The sequence below is a fragment of the Lacerta agilis genome, chromosome 12, assembly GCF_009819535.1.
Source record: "Lacerta agilis isolate rLacAgi1 chromosome 12, rLacAgi1.pri, whole genome shotgun sequence".
Classification (NCBI taxonomy): Eukaryota; Metazoa; Chordata; class Lepidosauria; order Squamata; family Lacertidae; genus Lacerta; species Lacerta agilis.
The window spans coordinates 2,436,472-2,457,246 of NC_046323.1; the positions used below are offsets into that span (position 1 = coordinate 2,436,472).

General features: G+C 44.1%; 1 protein-coding gene across 2 annotated transcripts in view; it reads left to right on the forward strand.

Annotated features, from left to right (window-relative positions):
* Positions 1-20,775, forward strand: part of TPK1 (thiamin pyrophosphokinase 1) — a 218,388-nt gene that overhangs the window by 196,068 nt on the left and 1,545 nt on the right. The window lies entirely within an intron of this gene.

A 20,775-nucleotide genomic window follows, 5' to 3' on the forward strand; every position in this document is an offset into this window, starting at 1 on the left:
GACTGTAGCATAAAACATGACAAGACTAATGGAACATGACATGGATTATTACAATTTTTTACTACTATGATAAGCTCAAAGAATTGTCTACTCTACATGTGCATGGTGCTGTTTTAGTGGAAACAGGGCCTGGCTGAATGGTGGAGCACATGCTTTGCATTCCAAAGTTTGAGTTTCCTTCCCCCTCCATCTCTGGGAACATGCCAGGCAAATAAAAGAGATCTGCCTCAAGATATTCTCACAACATTCATGAGAGGATACCAAAATGTGTGAGAGAGGTGACAATAGGGATGAGAGCCTTGATGTGGGTTGGGATTGTGTGGCAATACAGTGGAAAGAATAGTGGGAAAGGAATAAAAGAAAATCCATATTTTGGATTTTCTGGCCCAGCCTTTGGGTATGAACTTCCAATTCCTCCTCTGCACATGAACTGCTGACTCTTAAATCTATCAGGAGGCTAACACTGAACTGGCAGGTTCTAAATCCACGATTCATGTTAAGTGGGAAGTCTTAAGTGGAATCATTTTTGTGATTTCAGAACTTGTATTGCTTATAATTTTCCCTGCTTTTCTAGCCCTGCAGAGGTTTCGCTGCTGGGGGATGCAATGTGCTTCTGGCAGGCACAGGAGTGATAAAATATATTAACTAAAGGCTTCTATAAATTTTTGGAAGGCTCCTATTTGTTTAACCGTGGCTCAGGTGTACCAGGACTGCTATGTGCTATACAGACATAGGAAAGAATGATGAAAAGATTATATTAATGCCACGATGAATTATCCCTGTTTTGTAGATGCATAAAATAAAGCTACATGTTGTCATAAACTTGCACATTTTCCCAGAGAGCTCTTTTAGAAGGAGAGGTTCAGCAGCCCGTTCTGGCTCTGTACTCTACCATCATCCCATTGACACAACTGTTGCTCCCTCCACACCATATCACTATTAGTATAGTAACTGGGGGAGTGGGGAGAGTTGATTTCAGGCCACTTTTAAATCAATAGCTGGTAGTTGTTAACCTTTTCCTCTGTCCCATGCAGGCATCAAGTCGTAATGGATGCTGGTAATACTGTAAACATTACCATGGAACATACATTGTTTGGGGAGAAGACAGCATCATGTCTGATGCCATTCCATAGGGCTATAGAAGAGTCATGTGTCATTTGGTACTCAGATAGCATGGACTGAGTAAGTCTGTTTCTCATGGCAAAACACAGAGAAATGTATAAGAACACAACAGGCAAAAATAATTTTGTATGTTGATGCTGAGACTATGAAGTTTGTGAGAATGAAGAGGTTTCAAGATTGGAACATAGAAAGTTGCCTCATACCAGGTCAGAATCTTTTTCTGTATAGCCTGCAAGTACTGTTTACTTTGGGTGCAGGTGGCTCTCTAAAGGCTCAGGAAAAAGGTCTTTCCATCACCCACTACCTGATCCTTTTAACTGCAGATGTCAGGGAGTGAACTTGGGACTTTATGCATGCAAAGCAGATGCTCTAACACTGAGCTACAGCCCTTCCTCCAATATGGTCTGCCTCTGAGCTATCATCCATCACTGAAAGAATGGCCATAGTGGCCAGGATGAAAGCCAAATTCACTTCATAGAATCATAGAATCATCGAGTTGGAAGAGACCACAAGGGCCATCCAGTCCAACCCCCTGCCAAGCAGGAAACACCATCAAAGCATTCCTGACAGATGGCTGTCAAGCCTCCGCTTCAAGACCTCCAAAGAAGGAGACTCCACCACACTCCTTGGCAGCAAATTCCACTGTCGAACAGCTCTTACTGTCAGGAAGTTCTTCCTAATGTTTAGGTGGAATCTTCTTTCTTGTAGTTTGAATCCATTGCCCCATGTCCGCTTCTCTGGAGCAGCAGAAAACAACCTTTCACCCTCCTCTATATGACATCCTTTTATATATTTGAACATGGCTATCAGATCACCCCTTAACCTTCTCTTCTCCAGGCTAAACATACCCAGCTCCCTAAGCCGTTCCTCATAAGGCATCGTTTCCAGGCCTTTGACCATTTTGGTTGCCCTCCTCTGGACACGTTCCAGCTTGTCAGTATCCTTCTTGAACTGTGGTGCACAGTCTTGAACTTCACACAACAGCTTATGTTGAGAGTCAAGCTCTCTTCTTTTTGTGATAGCTAAGATTGTTTTTGCTGCTGCATCTCCAATAGAGATAGACAGATGTGGTTTCTTTCTCTTTCTTTCTACATATTTTTTTTGAAATTTTTCACCATACGCTACAACAAAGAACAAACTAAACTAAAAGGAAAAGAGATGGGGGGATTACAAAGCCCTCTCAAAGGTGTCTCACACAGAAGGGAGAGGACCCTCCCAGCTTTCACCTGGGAGCTTCTCTTCCCTGAATCTCACACAAGGTCTTTCACCAGCCAGCCATCACCTTCATGTATGTACCCTCATTAATTCAGAGTAGAGGGTATCAAAGAACAAAACAAACCTTAAACAAAAGCAGAGTAGATAAAAGAAGGGGGAATGAAAAGAAAAAGAGAAGAGAGAAATAAAGAAATAAAAAGGACTTCTGATTCTCTGTCAGTTGTATTTATAAAGATTATTCAAAATATTCAAAGTGCTCCAGGATGCTATCCAGCTGTAGTCCAGAATAATATCCAGCTGCTCCTCATTCTGCTAGGTGATGTTTGCCAATCTTAAACCAGACATCTCAAGTTCAATCATTTTCCCTTCCACATATTTCCCTTCCACAAATGTCAAGAATAGCCTCCCTCCAGTCCAATAAAACAACTTTATCACCAAAGAATTCAAAAAACCCTTCCTCCATGCAGCCAATCAGAAGCTGCGTTTTGGTTTTCGAATGTTTTGGAAGCTGAATTCCAGAACTGATTCCATTTGACTTCCAAGGTACAATTGTATTCCATTGATCAGTGTTCCATTAAAAGGCAAAATAAGTTGCATGTTTTCCTTCCTTGGTCAGTTAGATGAAGAGATTTCTGCTGTAATAGCACAATGTACAAGAAATCCTCCAGCAGTGTGTTGTTGTGATTACCTTCATTTTAGTTTACTTAAATAAGCTAGGCTAAGATCCGGCAGCTCCCTTCTGCTCCTATTTGGGGGGGGGGGCTGTTCATTTTAGCTGGTGTCCTCTTCCAGCTCCCCATTACTCAGTGTCTTGCAATCCTCAGGAGCAGTTTGCAGGATGGTTTTAGGGAGCAGCCACGGATCCAGACTGTGTTATTGTTGCTGTTTCTCTTTACCTTTCAAACAGTTCCCCTTACCTCACCCACCCACACAGCATGTTATCCTCTCAACAACCCTGTGAGGGGGGTTAGGCAGAGAATGACTTCCCCAAAGTCATCCAGGGAGTTTCATGATAGAGTGTGGATTTGAACCTGTTTCCCAGTTCCAGTCCAACACTGTAACCACTTCCTGACAGTGGGCTTCCAGTGCTCTTATCGCATGGGTTGGAGCACTACATAGGTCTTCAAAGCACAGTGGTAGCAGAAAATGCAGAAAAGCAGCTTCCATATGGGAAATATAAGGTATACATTGATTAAAATGAAGAAGGTGCATAAAAGACAGGCTTGTTTACTGCTGCGCATCCTGTCTGATGCACCCTCGCCAATTTCTCCCTTTAAGTAATGCATTGTGACATTTTGGCAGAACAAGTGACCCTCATCTAAAGACTAATAGAGCTATGCATGGGTATTTCCACAGATGTACAATGAGATCCAAGTTCTTCTATTTGTCTATGGATTGAGATGTCCTTTATCTAGGATATCTATATCTTTGAAAACTAAGATAATTATTGAAGAGGGCACTAGGCAATTTAAGAAGATCACTGTCTTCATATGACAGAAACTTTGCAGCAAAGCACAGTAATTTATGATGATAAATTGCAGCTGTCAGAATGTCAAGATCACTTCATGGAATTTATTTCCAAGCTCACATTGAGTATATGTGGTGGTGGGGTTTCCAACTTCTACCCCTACCCCCTCCTGTGTGAATTGCACGGGAAAGTAGCACAAAGTATTGATAGCCTTCTTTCCAAACTGCCATAGCACAACTGGGGGCAAATTAATTCCACTTTGCCTTAATGCAGAAACAAAATGACTTCTGTCCTTCTGAAAGACAGCTGCAGCAAAAGAGGATGACACTCTAACTTCCAGGTCTGCTGATTGGTTTCAAAGCCCAGTTAAGCACATGAACTAAAGTCCCATTTGGTCCAGCACTCTGTGCTCACTGCAGTCAACCACATGGTCATGGGAAGCCCACAAGCAGCACCCGAGTGCAATCGTGCTCTCACCATCTGCAGTTCCCAGCAACTAGTGTTCAGAGGCATACTACCTCCATACCATCTGCCTTGGGAGAAGGAAAGATTAAGGAGTAACCCTACACAAATCAGGAGTTGAGTCCCTAAGAAAGTTGAATGGTGTCTTGTACACCTCCTTCCAGCAATTTCTGCAGCCAAGCTGGTGCCAAACATATTTCTCTGCATTGCTTTGGACCACATCAGCAAGGCAGGCTGGGGGTGGGTGTCTTCTGGGCAGCCCAGGACACACAGCTCAGGCTTGCACCCCAGCAAGGTCACTTCAGTGCTACTGATGAATGCAATAAAAACAACACGGGAGTCAGCAGTTGCTAGAACCAATCTCTGCAGCTACAGCAGGCGCTGTGATACTCCAGAGATACGGCTTCACCCTTGGAGGCACACTCCATTGTCTCTAGAAAAACAGATGCTAACAACTACTCCAACAGTACAGATAGTATAGAACCAATGATAGCCTTATCTTCCCTGAATCTGTCTAATCCTAAACCTTCTGAGTCAGTGGCCATCACTACATTTTGTCAGCTGGGTTTTTAGAATTTTGTATATGTTTCAGAATGTTTTCGCTTGGTTTTCATTTTTAAATTGTGGTTTTGTTTGCTGCCCTGCGCTCCTTCAATAAATAGTAATAAATGCCATGTATGATGTTAGGTGTAGCAGGTGGGCATGCTGTAGGGATTGGCCCATAAGGACAAATGGGGCACTGCCCCACAAGCTCAGTCTGCCTTCATCCAGCCTCCTGCTTCCTCGTCCATAGTGTCAGTGTAGAAGATGGAGGAGGATGGAGACAAAATGACAATTAGTTGGCTCTGCCTGTCATTGGGTCTTGCTGCTGTCTGGCCTACCAGTCCCAATGGGCACCAGCCAACACTGTGGCCTGGCAGGTCAAATGGGGGGAAACAGACGAGCATCTAGAGTTCTTAGATATAGTGGTAGAATTTCCTGACACAGGACATTTTGGGAAACTGTCTGGACACAGCCTGGCTATTGGTACTGGGTGAAAAGATAAAGATAGGTTCTGTGCTCAACATCCTGTGCATTCCTGCTGCTGGTTTGGGAAGCAGTTGCACACACTGTTAGTCACAATCCATATACATCCTGTCAGAAAATACTATGTTTTGATGCATTTCCCCCCAAGACCATCTTTGAGCAAAATTGAGGAAAAGAATGAGCTAGCTGGTAGTGCATACCAGCAAAATCTAGGCGAGCCAGGCCCTGCTCTCCAGCTACTACTGCGGTTGCAGGGCCTGTGCTCTCGTTAGGCCAACCAGGCAAGTGGCTCAGGAGCAGACCTCAGGTTAGTTTTTCTTATAAATTTCTGATATTACCTTCATACTTCATAGAATTTTATCATTTCTGCAAGACATCTCTTTTTTAAAATTGAAGTTAGCAATTCTTTTTGGGGGGTTGCCTTGCCTAGGGTACAGAATAGCCTGGCACCTGCACAGGGTTCATGTATAAACCCTGGATGGAGTCGGGTGAATTTTTCTACTTGGCAAATTGGCACCAGCCACTTGGTTTTCGCCTACCTTGTAGCAATGGTCACAACTTTGTAAGGTTAGGCACTGGGTAAGCCTCTGTAATGGGAGGGGAGATTGTTGCCTCCCCCTGCCCCTCCTCAATAAGGGTATCCTGTTAAAAGCATCCAGGGGTGTGGATCCTGTCCAAAGTCTGGATGTGGGCTAGGGCCATGCCACGACCCATCAGAGACCCTGGGGTGCCCTGATTTGATGTATATCATAGGGCTTCCCTGCTGGTGGTTTACCCTTAGCATGACTCCCTGCAGATGGGCAAGTAATCTGGTTTCACCCAATGCCTAAGCCAAACCGCTCACATCTGTAACAAATGAAGTTGTGGCCTATTTTTGCCCATTAACCTAAATTATCTGTGTCCGTGTGTGTTTATTATATAAGGGAACTACGGGGACGGGGCCTTGTCATGCATATACAGCATCTCCCCTATTTGTTGCATCCAGCCTTTGCTGACCCGATATCCCAAACACAGCATAAGAACAGAAAACCTCTTAAGAGACTCACAGCAGGCCTCGGAGGCAAAGCCTTCAGCTAGGAAAGTGAGTAAATAAAGAACAGCAAAAGACTTGAAAGTGTCATTTCTCCATCCCAGACTGCATTTTCCCTTTGCGCGCCAAGAGCTCTTGGCTTAAGCTGTGTTCTGCACTCAAATCCAAACTCTGTCAGAATGTGGCACTTGGTTCAACATGCTTCCAAAGCCCAGTTTCAACTTAGAAAAAAAACACACATTAAGGAAACAGTTGGCTCTGTTGGAGTCTTCTTTTTTGGCGATCACTTGTAGCTGAGTAAGATTGTCTTCCATAAACACGGTTTTAACAATGAGTCCGTAAGCGACTATGGAGGCCAATTCTGGATCCACAAGTCCTTCCACAGTGGGGAAATTAGTTTCCTGGCGGGAGTTGATCACGGTGTGGATTTGCCAAGCGTGCCTTCCTCTTAGCACGTTTCTCCCTTGCGTTCTGAGTTTGAGTGTATTCAAAGCCCATGACACCTTTGGTAAAGGCTGTTCTCCAACTGGAGCGCTCGCAGGCCAGTGTTTCCCAGTTGTCAGCGTTTATACTACATTTTTTTAGATTTGCCTTGAGACAGTCTTTAAACCTCTTTTGTTGACCACCAGCATTACACTTTCCATTTTTAAGTTCAGAATAGAGTAGTTGCTTTAGAAGACGATCCTCAGGCATCCGCAAAACATGACCAGTCCAACAAAGTTGATGTTGAAGAATCATTGCTTCAACACTGGTGATCTTTGCTTCTTCCAGTACACTGATATTAGTTTCCCTGTCTTCCCAAGTGATGTGTAAGATTTTTCAGAGACATCATTGATGGAATCTTTCGAGGAGTTGGAGATGGTGTTTATAAGTGGTCCATGTTTCACAAGCATATAGTAAGGTTAGTAGTACAATAGCTTTGTAAACAAGCATTTTGGTTTCCCTGCGAATGTCCCAGTCCTCACTCTGCACTTCAATCGGGAGAAAGCCGCACTTGCAGAGCTCAGGCAATGCTGGATTTCGGCATCAATGTTGGCCTTTGTGGAAAGATAACTGCCTAGGTAGGAGAAGTGATCAACGTTTTCCAATGTTACACCATTGATTTGGATTTGTGACGCTGCGGAGGGGTTATTTTGTACTTCTTGGTGTAGCACTTTGGTTTTTTGGATGTTGAGCGACAGGCCAAGCTTTTCGTAAGCTTCTGTGAAGATATTTAGGATGGTTTGGAGGTCATCTTCTGAGTGTGCGCACACTACGTTGTCATCAGCATACTGAAGCTCTATGACGGAAGTTACAGTAACCTTACTCTTTGCTTTCAGCCTGCTCAGATTGAAGAGCTTTCCATCTGTTCAATATATGATTTCTACTCCGGTGGGGAATTTCCATTTGACGAAGTGTAGGATCATGGCAATGAAAATAATGAATAGAGTTGGGGCAATAACACAACCCTGTTTAACACCTGATCCCACTGTGAATGGTTCACTTTGAGAGCCATTGTTATCTGCGATTGTTGCTGTCTTATTATCACGGAGGAGCCAAATGATGTTTACAGATTTAACTGGGCAGCCAATTTTCAGAAGGACAGTCCACAGGGCATTATGATTTACAGTGTCAAAAGCCTTAGTCAGGTCAATAAACGCCATAAACAGGGGTTGGTTTTGCTCTCTGCATTTTTCTTGAAGCTGTCGAGCGGTGAAAATCATGTCCACTGTCCCCCTAGGAGGCCAAAAACCATTTTGGGGTTCAGGAAGGGTCACCTTGGATATTGTTACGAGACGGTTTGCTAAGATCCTTGCAAGAATTTTGCTGGCCGCAACTAATAGAGAGATGCCTCGATAGTTTCCACAATCAGTTCTGTCACCTTTTAAAAAGAAATTTGGGCATGGTACTTGGGCATAGTCAGAAAACAGTTCCCAAATGTGAGATGTTTGAGCAAGGAAAAATAGTCAGTAGCAAACTCCAGTCAGTGACTTCATTTACTGGTAGGCTTGAGAGCATACACAGTTACAGATATTTACACAATTTCCTGCTAGAGCCCCAGCAGAGGTACTCCTTTAGATAGAGACTTGCCACCTTCCTGGCCTGCACAGCAAAACTCACAGCAAAGTCCAGATCCAGATTGCAAGTTCAAGCACATAGTCCAGCAGCAAAGTGCAGGTAGGAGTCACCAGCAACAGATACCAAGGAGCAGAGCAGCCGGTGGAAGTTGCTTGTCTAGCTCTCCTTATGTATATAGAGAAGACAATCACATCCTGGCCAGGTGCCAATTGCTGACTCAGCAGTCACCATTTGTAAAGAATCAGCAATCTTGTACTTAAACATGTCCAGATGCAAGCAATCAACACTCACATTTTTCCTGGGCAAGAATAAACCTTTTTTCAACAACATCAATGTGCCATTTGTGGCCCACCTCATTCTATGAATTATGCATAATTTCTCTTATTTTGCATAATGTATTCTGCAGTTATAACGATTTTGCATTCTGTATTCCAGTTTTGCTAATCCCAGAGAATGGGGGGGGGGAACTATGCAGGGTTATGCATTCCACCTATCCCTTTGGTCTCTGAGCTTTCAAGCAGGCGTTGCCCATACACTTTCAAGCATGTTTGCACAACCATAAGGACTAGAAGCTTGCTGACATTATGAAAAAGCTGAATTCTGCATCCAATCCCACATTCTAATTTTTTTGGTGCGCTTTTGTATACTTAGGGCATAAACACAGCCCAGGCACAAATATTGCTTGAAACAACCTGCTTATACAGTCGTACCTCCGGTTATGAACTTAATTCATTCCGGAGGTCCGTTCTCAACCCAAAACCACTCATAACATGAGGCGCGCTTTCGCTAATGGTGCCTCCCGCTGCTGCCACCACGCGACTTACTTCCGCTCGCATCCCGGGGCAAAGGTCGCAACCGGGAGCATCTACTTCCAGGTTAGTGGAGGTTGCAACCCGCAGCGTTCGCAAGGGGGACAGTACGTAACACGAGGTTCCACTGTATTATAGTTCATTTAGTCCATTTCCAACATTTTTGAAGCTGGGCTGAGCTTTTAAACACTTGAAAATTCAGCCCAAATTTGAGGAGTTGTTTGTTTTCGTAGCCACTGTCCTCGATTCATATATTGGGAGGGATGACATTTAGGTACCACCGGGCATGTAGCAGCTGGGTGGGGCAGTTTTTAATCAGGAAAACAGTGGGGGGAAGGGGTTAAGAAAAGCTTCCAAACAGATTGCCCCCCTCCTATCAAGTCCCCTCTCCTGTGCGACCAGACCTCCTGTCATGTCCAGTTGAAACTGCAAGTGAGAATAATGGAATCATCAACATGCCCAGTTTTGTGTTGCTGCTAACAGTTTATTGCTTGTTATCAGTGCTCGGGTGTGTGTATTCTTGAGCATTTAGCAGGTGCCTGAAGCGGAGGAATGAGGGTGGGAGGGAGTTTTCAGGAGAGAGGATGAAGAGCCTGGTCTGCAAATCAGGCCCACTTGACAGGCACTCACTATGGGCCAAGAAAGATTATGCCTGGGGAGTTTATTTCCTCGCTTTTCAATTGCACATGTCACTGCCTTTTCACCCCACGTGTCTGAAATTAGAGTTGACAGAAATTCAACTAATTTCAGGCACTTGGGGTTAAAAGACTGGAATGCATTTGATTCAGCCTGTCATTGTTTTTTGCACTTCTATTGCCTGATTTCTGGGTTGCCAATTCTCACCCCCGGTTTTACTTAACAGTTTTGGAAGTTTAGGTCGAAGCTGCTGAGCTTCTTTTAGGGGGAGCACCCACCCAAAGCTGCCCAGCTTTTTTTAGAAGGAGCACCCACCCAAAGTTGTTGAGCTTTATAAGCATTCACCACAGACCTCTGCCACCACAATCGCCCTGCCGCAATTCTATGATTCTATGATTTAGGGCGGAGAGTTGGTCCAGCAGAAGGAGCGAAACAAGGAGGAGGATAGCAACCAGAAGTGGTGGCCGGCCAGCCTGGTAATCTGCTGCTGTGCCTGTGGCTGATTCCAGGCTGACTCCACTTTTTGTCCTCTTTCCTGCGCTGCTCCTCCTGCTGGACCCACTCTTAATCCCACATGGCTATGGTGGTGGCATGAAGGGGAAAGGAGAAGGTCTAAGTCTTTTGCAATCCTCCTCTCCTTCTGCATTACAACTCTGGGGGTGCAAAAGAGAAGTGGATTTATGACCCTCTCTGCTGTTTTCTCTTATACCGCTAAAGTGCTGGAGAGACAGAGGGAAAGCAGGGGAAGGGTCCCAAAAGCCTGAAAGGATCAGCAGCCTCTGTTGTTGGGATATTGGCAGGTAGGTTGCCTCACACACCAGTCAAAATTGCCCCACAAATTGGGAGCTAGCTCCTCACCCCTGGTCTGAGAGGTGATGGGGGATGGGGGTTGGCAAGGTCTAGGGGAGGAGTTTGGCAAGCGCTGGTGGGTTGGCAGTGTTGGCAACCAAGGCGAGCATGTGTACAGCCCCTAGTGGTTCATAATCATTATACACAACAAGAAAATATCAGTGTTCATTTCTCCATTTCTTTTTAATATGAGCAACAAAAAACATATTTGCCCCAATCCATCTGCATGCGCCCTGTTGAGTGCATCAGCTAATAGTTTGGGATGAGGATGTGCCTCTGTGTTGGCAGCAAAACAGTAGCGGGAGGAGCCTCTGCCCAAATCTGTGGGCTCTAGCTGAGCATCACAGTACAAATACGGAAGCTTTCGTGGACGAGCACCTGCGCATTTGTCTGCTTTCAGGGTCAGGGAACAAAGAGTGCTTCACTGTCCCTTCAGCCACCATTTCCCTGGTCCAAATCACCATGCCAGTTGCTTTCCTTCTGTGGAGTTCCAAATATGCCTTTGCAGGGTGGAGGGGGGACCTGCTTTGGGGTAAGGGCAACTGGACCACATGTGTGGCACTGCTGCTCCAATCCTGATTGCCCTTCCCCAAGTGGCTTCTGCTCGTTAGATGATGGAAGGTGAGGTGCTTTGATGCAATGGTAAGAAAGCCCACATAAATGATCCTAGGTAAGCGCTGACACCTTACAAGTGATAAGGATGCTCTGCTTCCGAGGAGGATAAAGATAGATGCAGTTTCTTTCCTAACAGGAATGTAATGCTCCTGCTTATGCCAACAGACATTTTTAAAAACAGAGCTGTTGAGAAGAGAGGGACTTCAGTGCTGTTGGCAGTATCCGCCAATCCATTTCTCCTTCTCATACTCTAGCATTCTCCAACTTTAGGCAGAACAGTCTATAAAATATAGAGCTGGTACTTGGGTGATGTGCATGTATTTATTCTTTTTGCTTTTTTTAGTGAGAATATAATGTCATGTTTCCATAAACCCCATTATCTTCTCAAAAGTAATGGCACCATTTATTCTTAAAAGCTTTGCAATAAAGCTCTTGGTTATGAGGTTTAATTTGATCAGAAGCTGTTGCGCATAATCTGAGCTTTATGAGCCAAGCAGCAGAAAGTGGCTCTTAACCTCCTGTCCATCCAGCACCCACAAGGCAGAAACAGTCAGCCAATGTAAGCTTGGCCGAGGGCCAGTTTGTGCCCCTTGTAAACCTGTGACACGATGGCAGTTGGATGGTTGGCAGGCATTACAAATTTGTTCCACATATATCCAGAATATTTTCCAGGGATCTTACCATTTGTTTTGTGGCTGTGGTTTGAAAAACTGTGTTCTAAAGAACTTTTAGGTCCTTTTTGGAAGCTCATCTGGGATTCCTCAGTGAATGGATTGATACCCATGGACAAGCGTCTCTAAAAAACAGCTTGTCATCCTTTGCAGCGGGCAATAGCAGTGGGCAATGTGCCCACAGATTGATCAATGCAATCTAGAATACACTTTGCCACAAGACGAGAACAAACACACTGCAAGGGATTCCTGTTCAACAAAGAACTTGCCAGTGGTATACTTCGGTCACACTGTGCATTACCATAGGGTTGAAGATCCAACAGGACTGGCACAATTTGTTTGTTTTATTTACAGTATTTGTATATCACTCAAGGCCAGCCCAATATATTTCGGCACCTGAGGTGAACCACAAAATGACGCCTCTGCCAGGGAAGAAGTGGGGAGTGAAGATCTGCATCAGGAACAAGGTGGAGGCAAGGGTAAAAATTGACTTGCAGTGCATTCCTTGGAGGCCAGATCTGCTGCCTCTGGGTAGGCTGGCCCTGATATCACTCAATAAGCAAGGTTCTCCAAAGTGGTCTCTGGGTAAGGCCACTTCAACTGGGTTTTCTCTGAACAATGTCCAACACACCCAGAAATCTGTTTTCAGTCTCCTCCTCCTAAACTTTGTGAGCAGGAGAAGAAAACTAGCACCTTTTAACCTGGGAAGAACTCCCCAAATTCCCCTTCTTTGGGAAATGCCACTGCCTTCTCTGACTTAGGAACCCTCGAAGACTCTTTAACAGTCCACCACCCTCAGGCCTATTTGCATGTGAGGAAGGGAACATCCGCACAACTAGCACATTTACATTCCCACCTGTTAGCAGGAAATTAAACAGTCCATCACTGACTCCTTTAATTTCTTCCAGTTTAGCATAAATCTGATTTCAGGAGAATTAGAATCTAAAATTAACAGCAAGATAAAAGCCAGAAAACTGTTTTCTCTTTGCAGTACATTCACTCACAAGTAAACCTGCTACAGCCAGGTTGGCACATAGCAGCAGGCATGTTAGTATCAGGATGCATCCCTTTACTGATTTCCACAAAAGTGGATGGTTTCCACTCTCTTGTGTTGAGGACAATAAAGTATTGTGCTTGGGGACTCACTGGCAAGGATCCTGGATGAGCGTTAAATTCATGTCCATTCAGAGACACACTGTAAATGCACACACATGGAATATGCAAGCTTTTGTTCCACACACATAATCATATTGTGCATTTTGATAGAAAATAAAACGGTTGAGTGTTATTCTTCTGGTACCCAGTGCCTACAAAGACAAGCTGGTGCATTGCTAAAACATCCCTATTTAAATGCAGATTTTGCTCCTTCCATGGGGACTCTCTGAGTAAATTGAAATAGGCAAGCAAAAAATTGTAATTCAATATTTTCACTTTACCCATGTTTCAGCTTATTGATCGTCATTTTCTATCATTTTATAATGCCTGAGTTCCCTCATGGGAAAAGATGGAAGTTGTGTTCATTTTACTAAAAGCTTTTAATTAATTATTAATAATTTCAGATATTTCAAATGTCCAGACTTGTAGAGGCTCTTCTGCCTATTTATTCAGTAATGGATACGACCAGAGTTTTGACCTTATGTGTGCACAGGAAGTACGGGAGACAACCTAAGGGAGAACTGAACCCTTAGAACAGTGTGAGGTTCTGTGCTCCGAGGTCATTCAGCATAATCCTGAAGACATGAGTCTTCCGAACTACAGGGTTCTGTACTAGTTCAACACTGTGTGACCGGAGTGGGGAACAGGTTCCACTCTTCCTTAAAAGTTGCTTCATTTTGTTTTGTTTTTTAGTTGTTCGCCACAAGAGATGTGGTCATTGAAATCACATGACAATTGTAAAACAAATCATTTCTGCTAACTCGGAACTTGCATTCAACTCCGTTGAATCTTTTTCTTTGAGCAGCAGCTGGTCTGCAAATAGCAAGGCATTGTCGCTGGTAATGCACCATTTACTCTGCAAGGCTGGTGGGCTAAAAGGGGGGGGGGGAATTGCCCTGACAGAAAAAAATAACAGACAAAAGTAGGATAACCAGAGGTTTTGGGGGGAGGAATATATATCCATTAGCATGTATACAGTATACAACAGTTCATACGGGAGCAGTTAAGTCTCCGGGTGCTCAGAAATTATTTCAGAAATTATTTGTTACCAAAACAATTATTTTCACACTCTCCATCTCCATTGATTTACTTACTGAAATGTTTTGTGCTTTCCATACATTAGATGTATAATACAGTGATGATAGGTTTATATCTTTTCCTCATTCATTCCTTTGATTGTTGGCTTCTGTTATTTAGTGTTCAGTTTGGGATACAGTATACAAGTTATTTTGCAGTCAGTGTGCACATACACATGTTGAAATATGAAAAACTTTCAATAAAGGGTTGTTTTTTTTATTCAGATTGTAAATGAAGGTGTTATGTATTGAAGTTCTCACCCTGGCCACCAGGGGTATTGTGTATATAGTTTTCACTCAGGTCCACGTCAGTTAATTTAGGCGGGAAACCCTGGGCTGTTGTTGTTGTTACAGTTGTCAGCCGGCTGCTTATAAAAGCAGGCCGGCTGAGCTGTTTGTTGTTCAGTTCAGTTCCTGCTTACTTATTATAAAGAGCTACTTGGAGAAATCTCTATGTCGTCTGCTATGTTCACCCACTACTTAATAGAAGGGATCACTTTTTTACAATTACCCCAGGTTTAAAAAACAACAACAAAAAAAACACTTCATGTTGAAAACTAGTACATCAGGCAGAAAAGTTCTACCTTAACCTTTTTCCTGATAGCCTAGCTTTCTATCCACAGGAAGGTTGTTGTTGTTTTTTTTACTTCAGGGAGCATTCAAAAACAAGTTTTGCAGTTGGTACTCCAGCTCAGGAAGGACTCTTACAGACCCTCCAAGTGTCACTATTTTCCAGGGACGTCCCTGATTTAGAGAAGCATTTCCTGTTTCTGATTTGATCCTGGAATGTCCCACTTTTCTTTAGGATGTCCCTATTTTCATTGGAGAAATGTTGAAGGGTATGAAGTTATCCAACCTCCAAGCCACCTGAAGGCAATCCTGTATAGAAAAGGTTTTTTTAAAAAAAAAAAAAATGTTAAAAATTTTATTATGCTTTTATATATGTTGGAAGCTGCCCAGAGTAACTGGGCAAGCCAGTAAGATGTGTGGAGTATAAATAGTATAATTATCATTATGGAATGGGATGTCCCTATTTTCATCGGAGAAATGTTGGAGGGTATGCTTTTAGCACATGCAGATTTCATGTTTCTTTCCTACCTCTATTGTTTTTTAAAAGATGGATTCATGCCAACAATGCTCTTGATAGATACCTCTCTTCCCAAATCACCTAGCAGTCCTGTTTACACCAGTAGACTGTGCCTCTTGACTTCCTCCCTTTTCATTTGTCCCTTGTTGATCTCATATGCCTGGTATGCTGGAATCAGTAGGCCTAATGGGCTTTTGCTGTAAATTCAGCCACCTCGTGTCAGATGTAGCAGCCATGGCCTTTTTTCAGAAGCAATGCTCAAAAGGTATAAGTGTGTTCTAATCGAGGCATATTTTCACAACCTCTCCACCCATGTGGGCTAGAATTTTTGTAGAAGATTGTAAACACGGTATTCTAAATAATAAATCTCCAGTGATCCGTGGAAACCAGTAATTTGGGACAGCTAAACCCAAAGATAGTCCAAATGGTGCAAGCAACAGTGAGCCTTTCTCCCCCTCCTCACATACTCTGAACGCATGAAGGGGTTTTGTTTCTTTACTTTTTTGTAAACTACCATTTCATTTTCATTGCTAGCAGTGTGAGCAATTAAGTTCCCAGTTCAGATGTGGCACTGGTTGTGAACTTGCTGGGCCACTTAACACAAACCAAAAGAATCCTATTTTACAGGAGGTAGGGGGTGTTGTAAGAATTTGTTAGATAATGTATGCAGAATGCTTTGAGCACTCTAAAGATTTTAATACAAATCCTAAACATTATTAATTTATGCAGTTACACTACTCAGAGTTGATATTGTGCTGCCACACACCCCATAAAACTATGGCCCTCCTGATGTTGGGGGAGTCCAGTTCCCATCAGCCCCAGGCAGCATGGCCAACAGCCAGGGGTGGTGAGGCTGCATCTGAGAACCACAGATTCCCTGTTGCTGACACAAAGCATCTCCACCAAACAGCTGTGCCAAAATTATTAACAAACCACTGTTTTTCACTGATAAGCCTTGCTACCTCTTCTTAATCCTAGCTACAGTTGGTTGGTTGGTTGGTTGGTTGGTGGCAGGCTGGCTGGCTTTAAAATGTGCTCACAATTACACTAGTTAGACATGTTTGCTGAGCATGAAAACACTTGTTTACATGAATTATATGAATTGATAGCAGTGGTTATTTCTTGTAGCGTTTCAGTAAACTGCCCTTGCGAAAGAAAAACTGCTTGGAGAGAAAGATGAAAGGTGCCACCTACTGTTCACTAAGAGCTATTGCTGCAGGAAACTGAATCTTAGCCAGTGAGAGGATGCTGCTGCAGAAGCTATTGTTTGGATGCCCGACCTAAAGTAATTATTTAGAATCAAATGTAACCATTCTTTCCAGACGTTGCCCCCACGTCAGGCATTAAGACTTAGGCTAACTTAAACATGTAGTTTATGCAGATGACTCTAAACAGCACCATGCAGATACTTTCAACTGGTTGGCTGAGGAACCATGATGCAGTGGGACAGTGAGAGCACAATGTGGGATCCTCAAGCATGTTGACAAAGGGCTGCAGCGCAACTGCTCATTGTCAGGAACTGAAAGAAAGCACTGTATTGGGCTGGATTTGAGCCTGTATAGAGGGGTGGGGCAATTAGTTCAGTAAGCAATGGAGGACCTGTGGGCATAAGAGTCCCTATGACTAATGGGCAGAATTTTGGGTGAAGGACAAGGGTACGCATGTCATTCCTCCATCCATCTATACCTCTTTCCAACCAGAATTCATCAGCCTCACTCTCACGTTACATGTGTTTGTAATCTGCTTTGCCTCGCTAATCAGCCTCCCCCTTACTTCCTATCACTAAACCCCACTGTTTCCCCACTCCACAATGTCCCTTCCACATCATTCCCTTTTCTCCATCACTTACTCCTATTTTTCAGATATAGGCACATATGTTCTTAAAGCTCTATAGAGCAAAGCCTTTTTATATTATAACCAACAACACATTAAAAAATTAACTCATGTCACTTGCCACGCTGAAAGGTTTGTTACTCTTATAAATATGTCTCATCTCCTACTTGAAGGAAGGCGATATCCAGGGAAGTGTGTTAAGTCAGTAGTCCATAGTATTATCCTTTAATTGGTTACATAATAAGTTCCACTTAAAAGAGGTCCAGCTCCTACAAATGGACCTTGAGCTTGTTTGGAGGTTCTAGCAGGGGAGCGCAGCTATCGTATACCCTTGACCGAAGAACGGTACACTCCTTCTATCTGGGATGGTCGTCCTCTTCCACCGAGCGCGCAGCTTCGGGAGGGACGCACATGGAGCGGTGAGGGAGGAAGGGGACACCCGCCTAGCCAGCCAGATCAGCCGAATCAACCCTGGCGATCAATGGGGTGACAGATGTCGCAGCCAGATCGACCTCATGCGGTTTTACTATCACGAACAAAAATAGGCCTTAAAAGGTTGATAAGAGATTTTTCAGCATACTGCAAGAGAGAGCAGTTGGTGGTGAACCACCAGAAAACCAAGGTTGTGGTTTTCGCGAGAAAACATAAAATACACAGCTGGAGAATGGACAATCAACCAATTGAACAAGTCAAAGCCTTTAAATACCTGGGCATCGTCTTCCAGTCTACGGGGTCGTGGGTCGCACAGCATAAATACGCCAGAGAGAAAGCAACCCAAAGCGCCAAGACATTGTCCCGCTTTTTCTATACCAAGGGAGGCAAGTACATTCCAGCAGCCATAGAAGTTTTCAAGGCAAAACCTCTAGCGCAGCTAACATATGGGGCCCAAATCTGGACGGGGACCCAATGCAATCTTCTTGAAACGGTTCAATCTAACTTTCTAAGACAAATCTTTGCCGTTCCACCATGTGTACCAACTGCAGCATTATGCCTTGAAGCTGGTCTCCCTTCTGTGGAAACACAGATCTGGAAAAGAACGCTTAATTATTGGCTCCGCTTAAACCAAAATCCAACAGGACTCTTGCCCCAGGTGATACGGGATGCCCACGAAAGCGCATGGTTCAAAATGGTGAGACTCAAACTTCTCTCATGCGGTCTACATGCTCAGCATTTGTTAATGTTGGGCCCCTCTAAAGCAAAAAGCTTAATCGATCAGCGCCTGATGGATATTGAGCAACAAAACAACTTGGCCAAAACAAAGAAATTTTGTGCATGGTTTGCCCACCTGCCCCCCTCGCACTTCGATGCCCCGGCATCTTATCTGCATAATTTAAATATCCCAAAGTATAGACGCGCTTTTACGTTGGCAAGATTGGACGTACTACCCTCTGCCGTGCTCGAAGGCCGATATCAGAAACTCCCCAGGGAGAAACGACTCTGCCCATGTGGAGACGGAAACTTGGAGACAGTGTCACATGTTCTTCTGACCTGCCCCCTGTACAAAGACCTGAGGAGCGAGATCATTACTCCCCTCCTACTTTCCATCCCAGGTCGCTCATCAGCGGCCGCAATGTTTTATTTGTTAGCGGACCAGAACATCCAGACAACAGAGAAGGTCGCCAGATTTATTGAGAGGGCAATGAGACTAAGGGCCACAATTTGACAGACAACTCGAACGAGGCCACCTTTGAACGGCCTTTTAGCCTGGGGGTTTCATATGATTTATTAGTATTTTTATATATTTGTGTACCTGACTGGTCTTTCCCCAGTATTTTTATCTGTTTTATCTGTATTTTTAGTCGCAATGGCCTGTTGGCTACGTGAATAAAGTTTGATTTGATTTGAAGAGGTCCAGCTTCAAATAGTTACCCTACATGTCTTCATGCTAGAAGGCACAACCTTTTCCTCCACCACTTTTACAAGACATGTCAAGGAAATAAAATGCTATTTAACAGGACACAAAGAGTTATGGGGCTAACAAGATCTTGCAGCATATTTTTATAGACCCTTGTCCTCTGGTTAGCAACTACCGGTATTTTTTAGCGTGGACAGTCTTTTGAATTGAGTAGGACTGAAGGGCCAGCGACATTGACTTCACCGACCCACTTCCACATAAAGCTAGAAGATTGTACCACACAACAGAAAAACAACAAAAGGACAAAGCCCACTAGTACAAAAATCTTCTCAGTGAGTCATTTTTTATTTTTTTTGCACTGATGGCCTTTGTCCTTTTGTCCCTTCACTCCCAAATGTTGTTGTTGTTGTTCAGTCGTGTCCAACTCTTCGTGACCCCATGGACCAGAGCACGCCAGGCACGCCTATCCTTCACTGCCTCCCGCAATTTGGCCAAACTCATGTTAGTAGCTTCGAGAACACTGTCCAACCATCTCGTCCTCTGTCGTCCCCTTCTCCTTGTGCCCTCCATCTTTCCCAACATCAGGGTCTTTTCCAGGGAGTCTTCTCTTCTCATGAGGTGGCCAAAGTACTGGAGCCTCAACTTCAGGATCTGTCCTTCTAGTGAGCACTCAGGGCTGATTTCTTTGAGAATGGATAGGTTTGATCTTCTTGCAGTCCATGGGACTCTCAAGAGTCTCCTCCAGCACCATAATTCAAAAGCATCACATGAAGTAGGTGAAAGCAAAGCCTTTTTAACCTTTCCTCTAATCCCCCAGGGGCAGCAGCCACAGATGGAGCCCTCCCTTTACCCACTTTAGTTGCTGCTCACTCGGCCTCTAACAGACCTATTTACTTCTTGCTCTGAAATAGTGTCAAGATGCTTTGCCTACATTTCTGCTGCCAAGCAGAAGATTGAGACTAGTTTTCTGCTGCTCCAGGCACCAACACTGAAACCAGTGGGTAGAAACTGCATGAAAGCAGACTTCTGTGAAGCAATGGGATAAACTTACCAACAGTAAAAGCTGCTTGGAAATGAAACAGACTGTCAGGTTGATGCTGAAAGCATTGAAGCAGAGACGCATTTGTCAGGGATGTTGTAGCTACATTAAGCAGGGAGTGGGCTAGAGATGACCTCCAAAGTCCTTTCCAACTTCTGTAAAGGAGAAGACTTTGCCAAAACCTCCATCCGATGTACTGGTGATGTACAAGGAGTGGGTGGATGTCATCAGGAGCCATGCTGGAGGCTCGGATTGGGAGCCCTGGTGTCCGATTCATCACTTGAACTGCCAGTTGCCTATCCCTGCTGTAATTTCTGTGGCTAATTATCTCAGGGCAAACATGTCATGGAATTGTAGAGTTGGAAGGGATCCCCAAGGGTCATCTAGTCCAGCCCCCTGCAATGCAGGAATCCTGCCCATAGCCATCCTTTGGTGTGTTCGGACCAACTTTCTGGTTAACAGCCAGACACACTGACACATGGTGCCACCATTATGCTAGACTTTAGATGGGCTAAGAACCGCCCCCCCCCCAATGAAGTTCACATGGGTAGATAGGCAAACCTATCGTAACAGCATGTTTTCAGCACTCAAAAAACTAGTGCCTGGGACTCTTTGGAGGAAGTCATTGACAATCCAAGTGCCACCATGTGTTGGCAGTACTGATCAGACACACTTCTATACTTTCAGGGGGCTGTGGGGAGCTTTTATTATCATGTCATCATAGCTGTAGTCTTTGTGACCCATTTCTGTAGGAGTAAATTCCATTGAA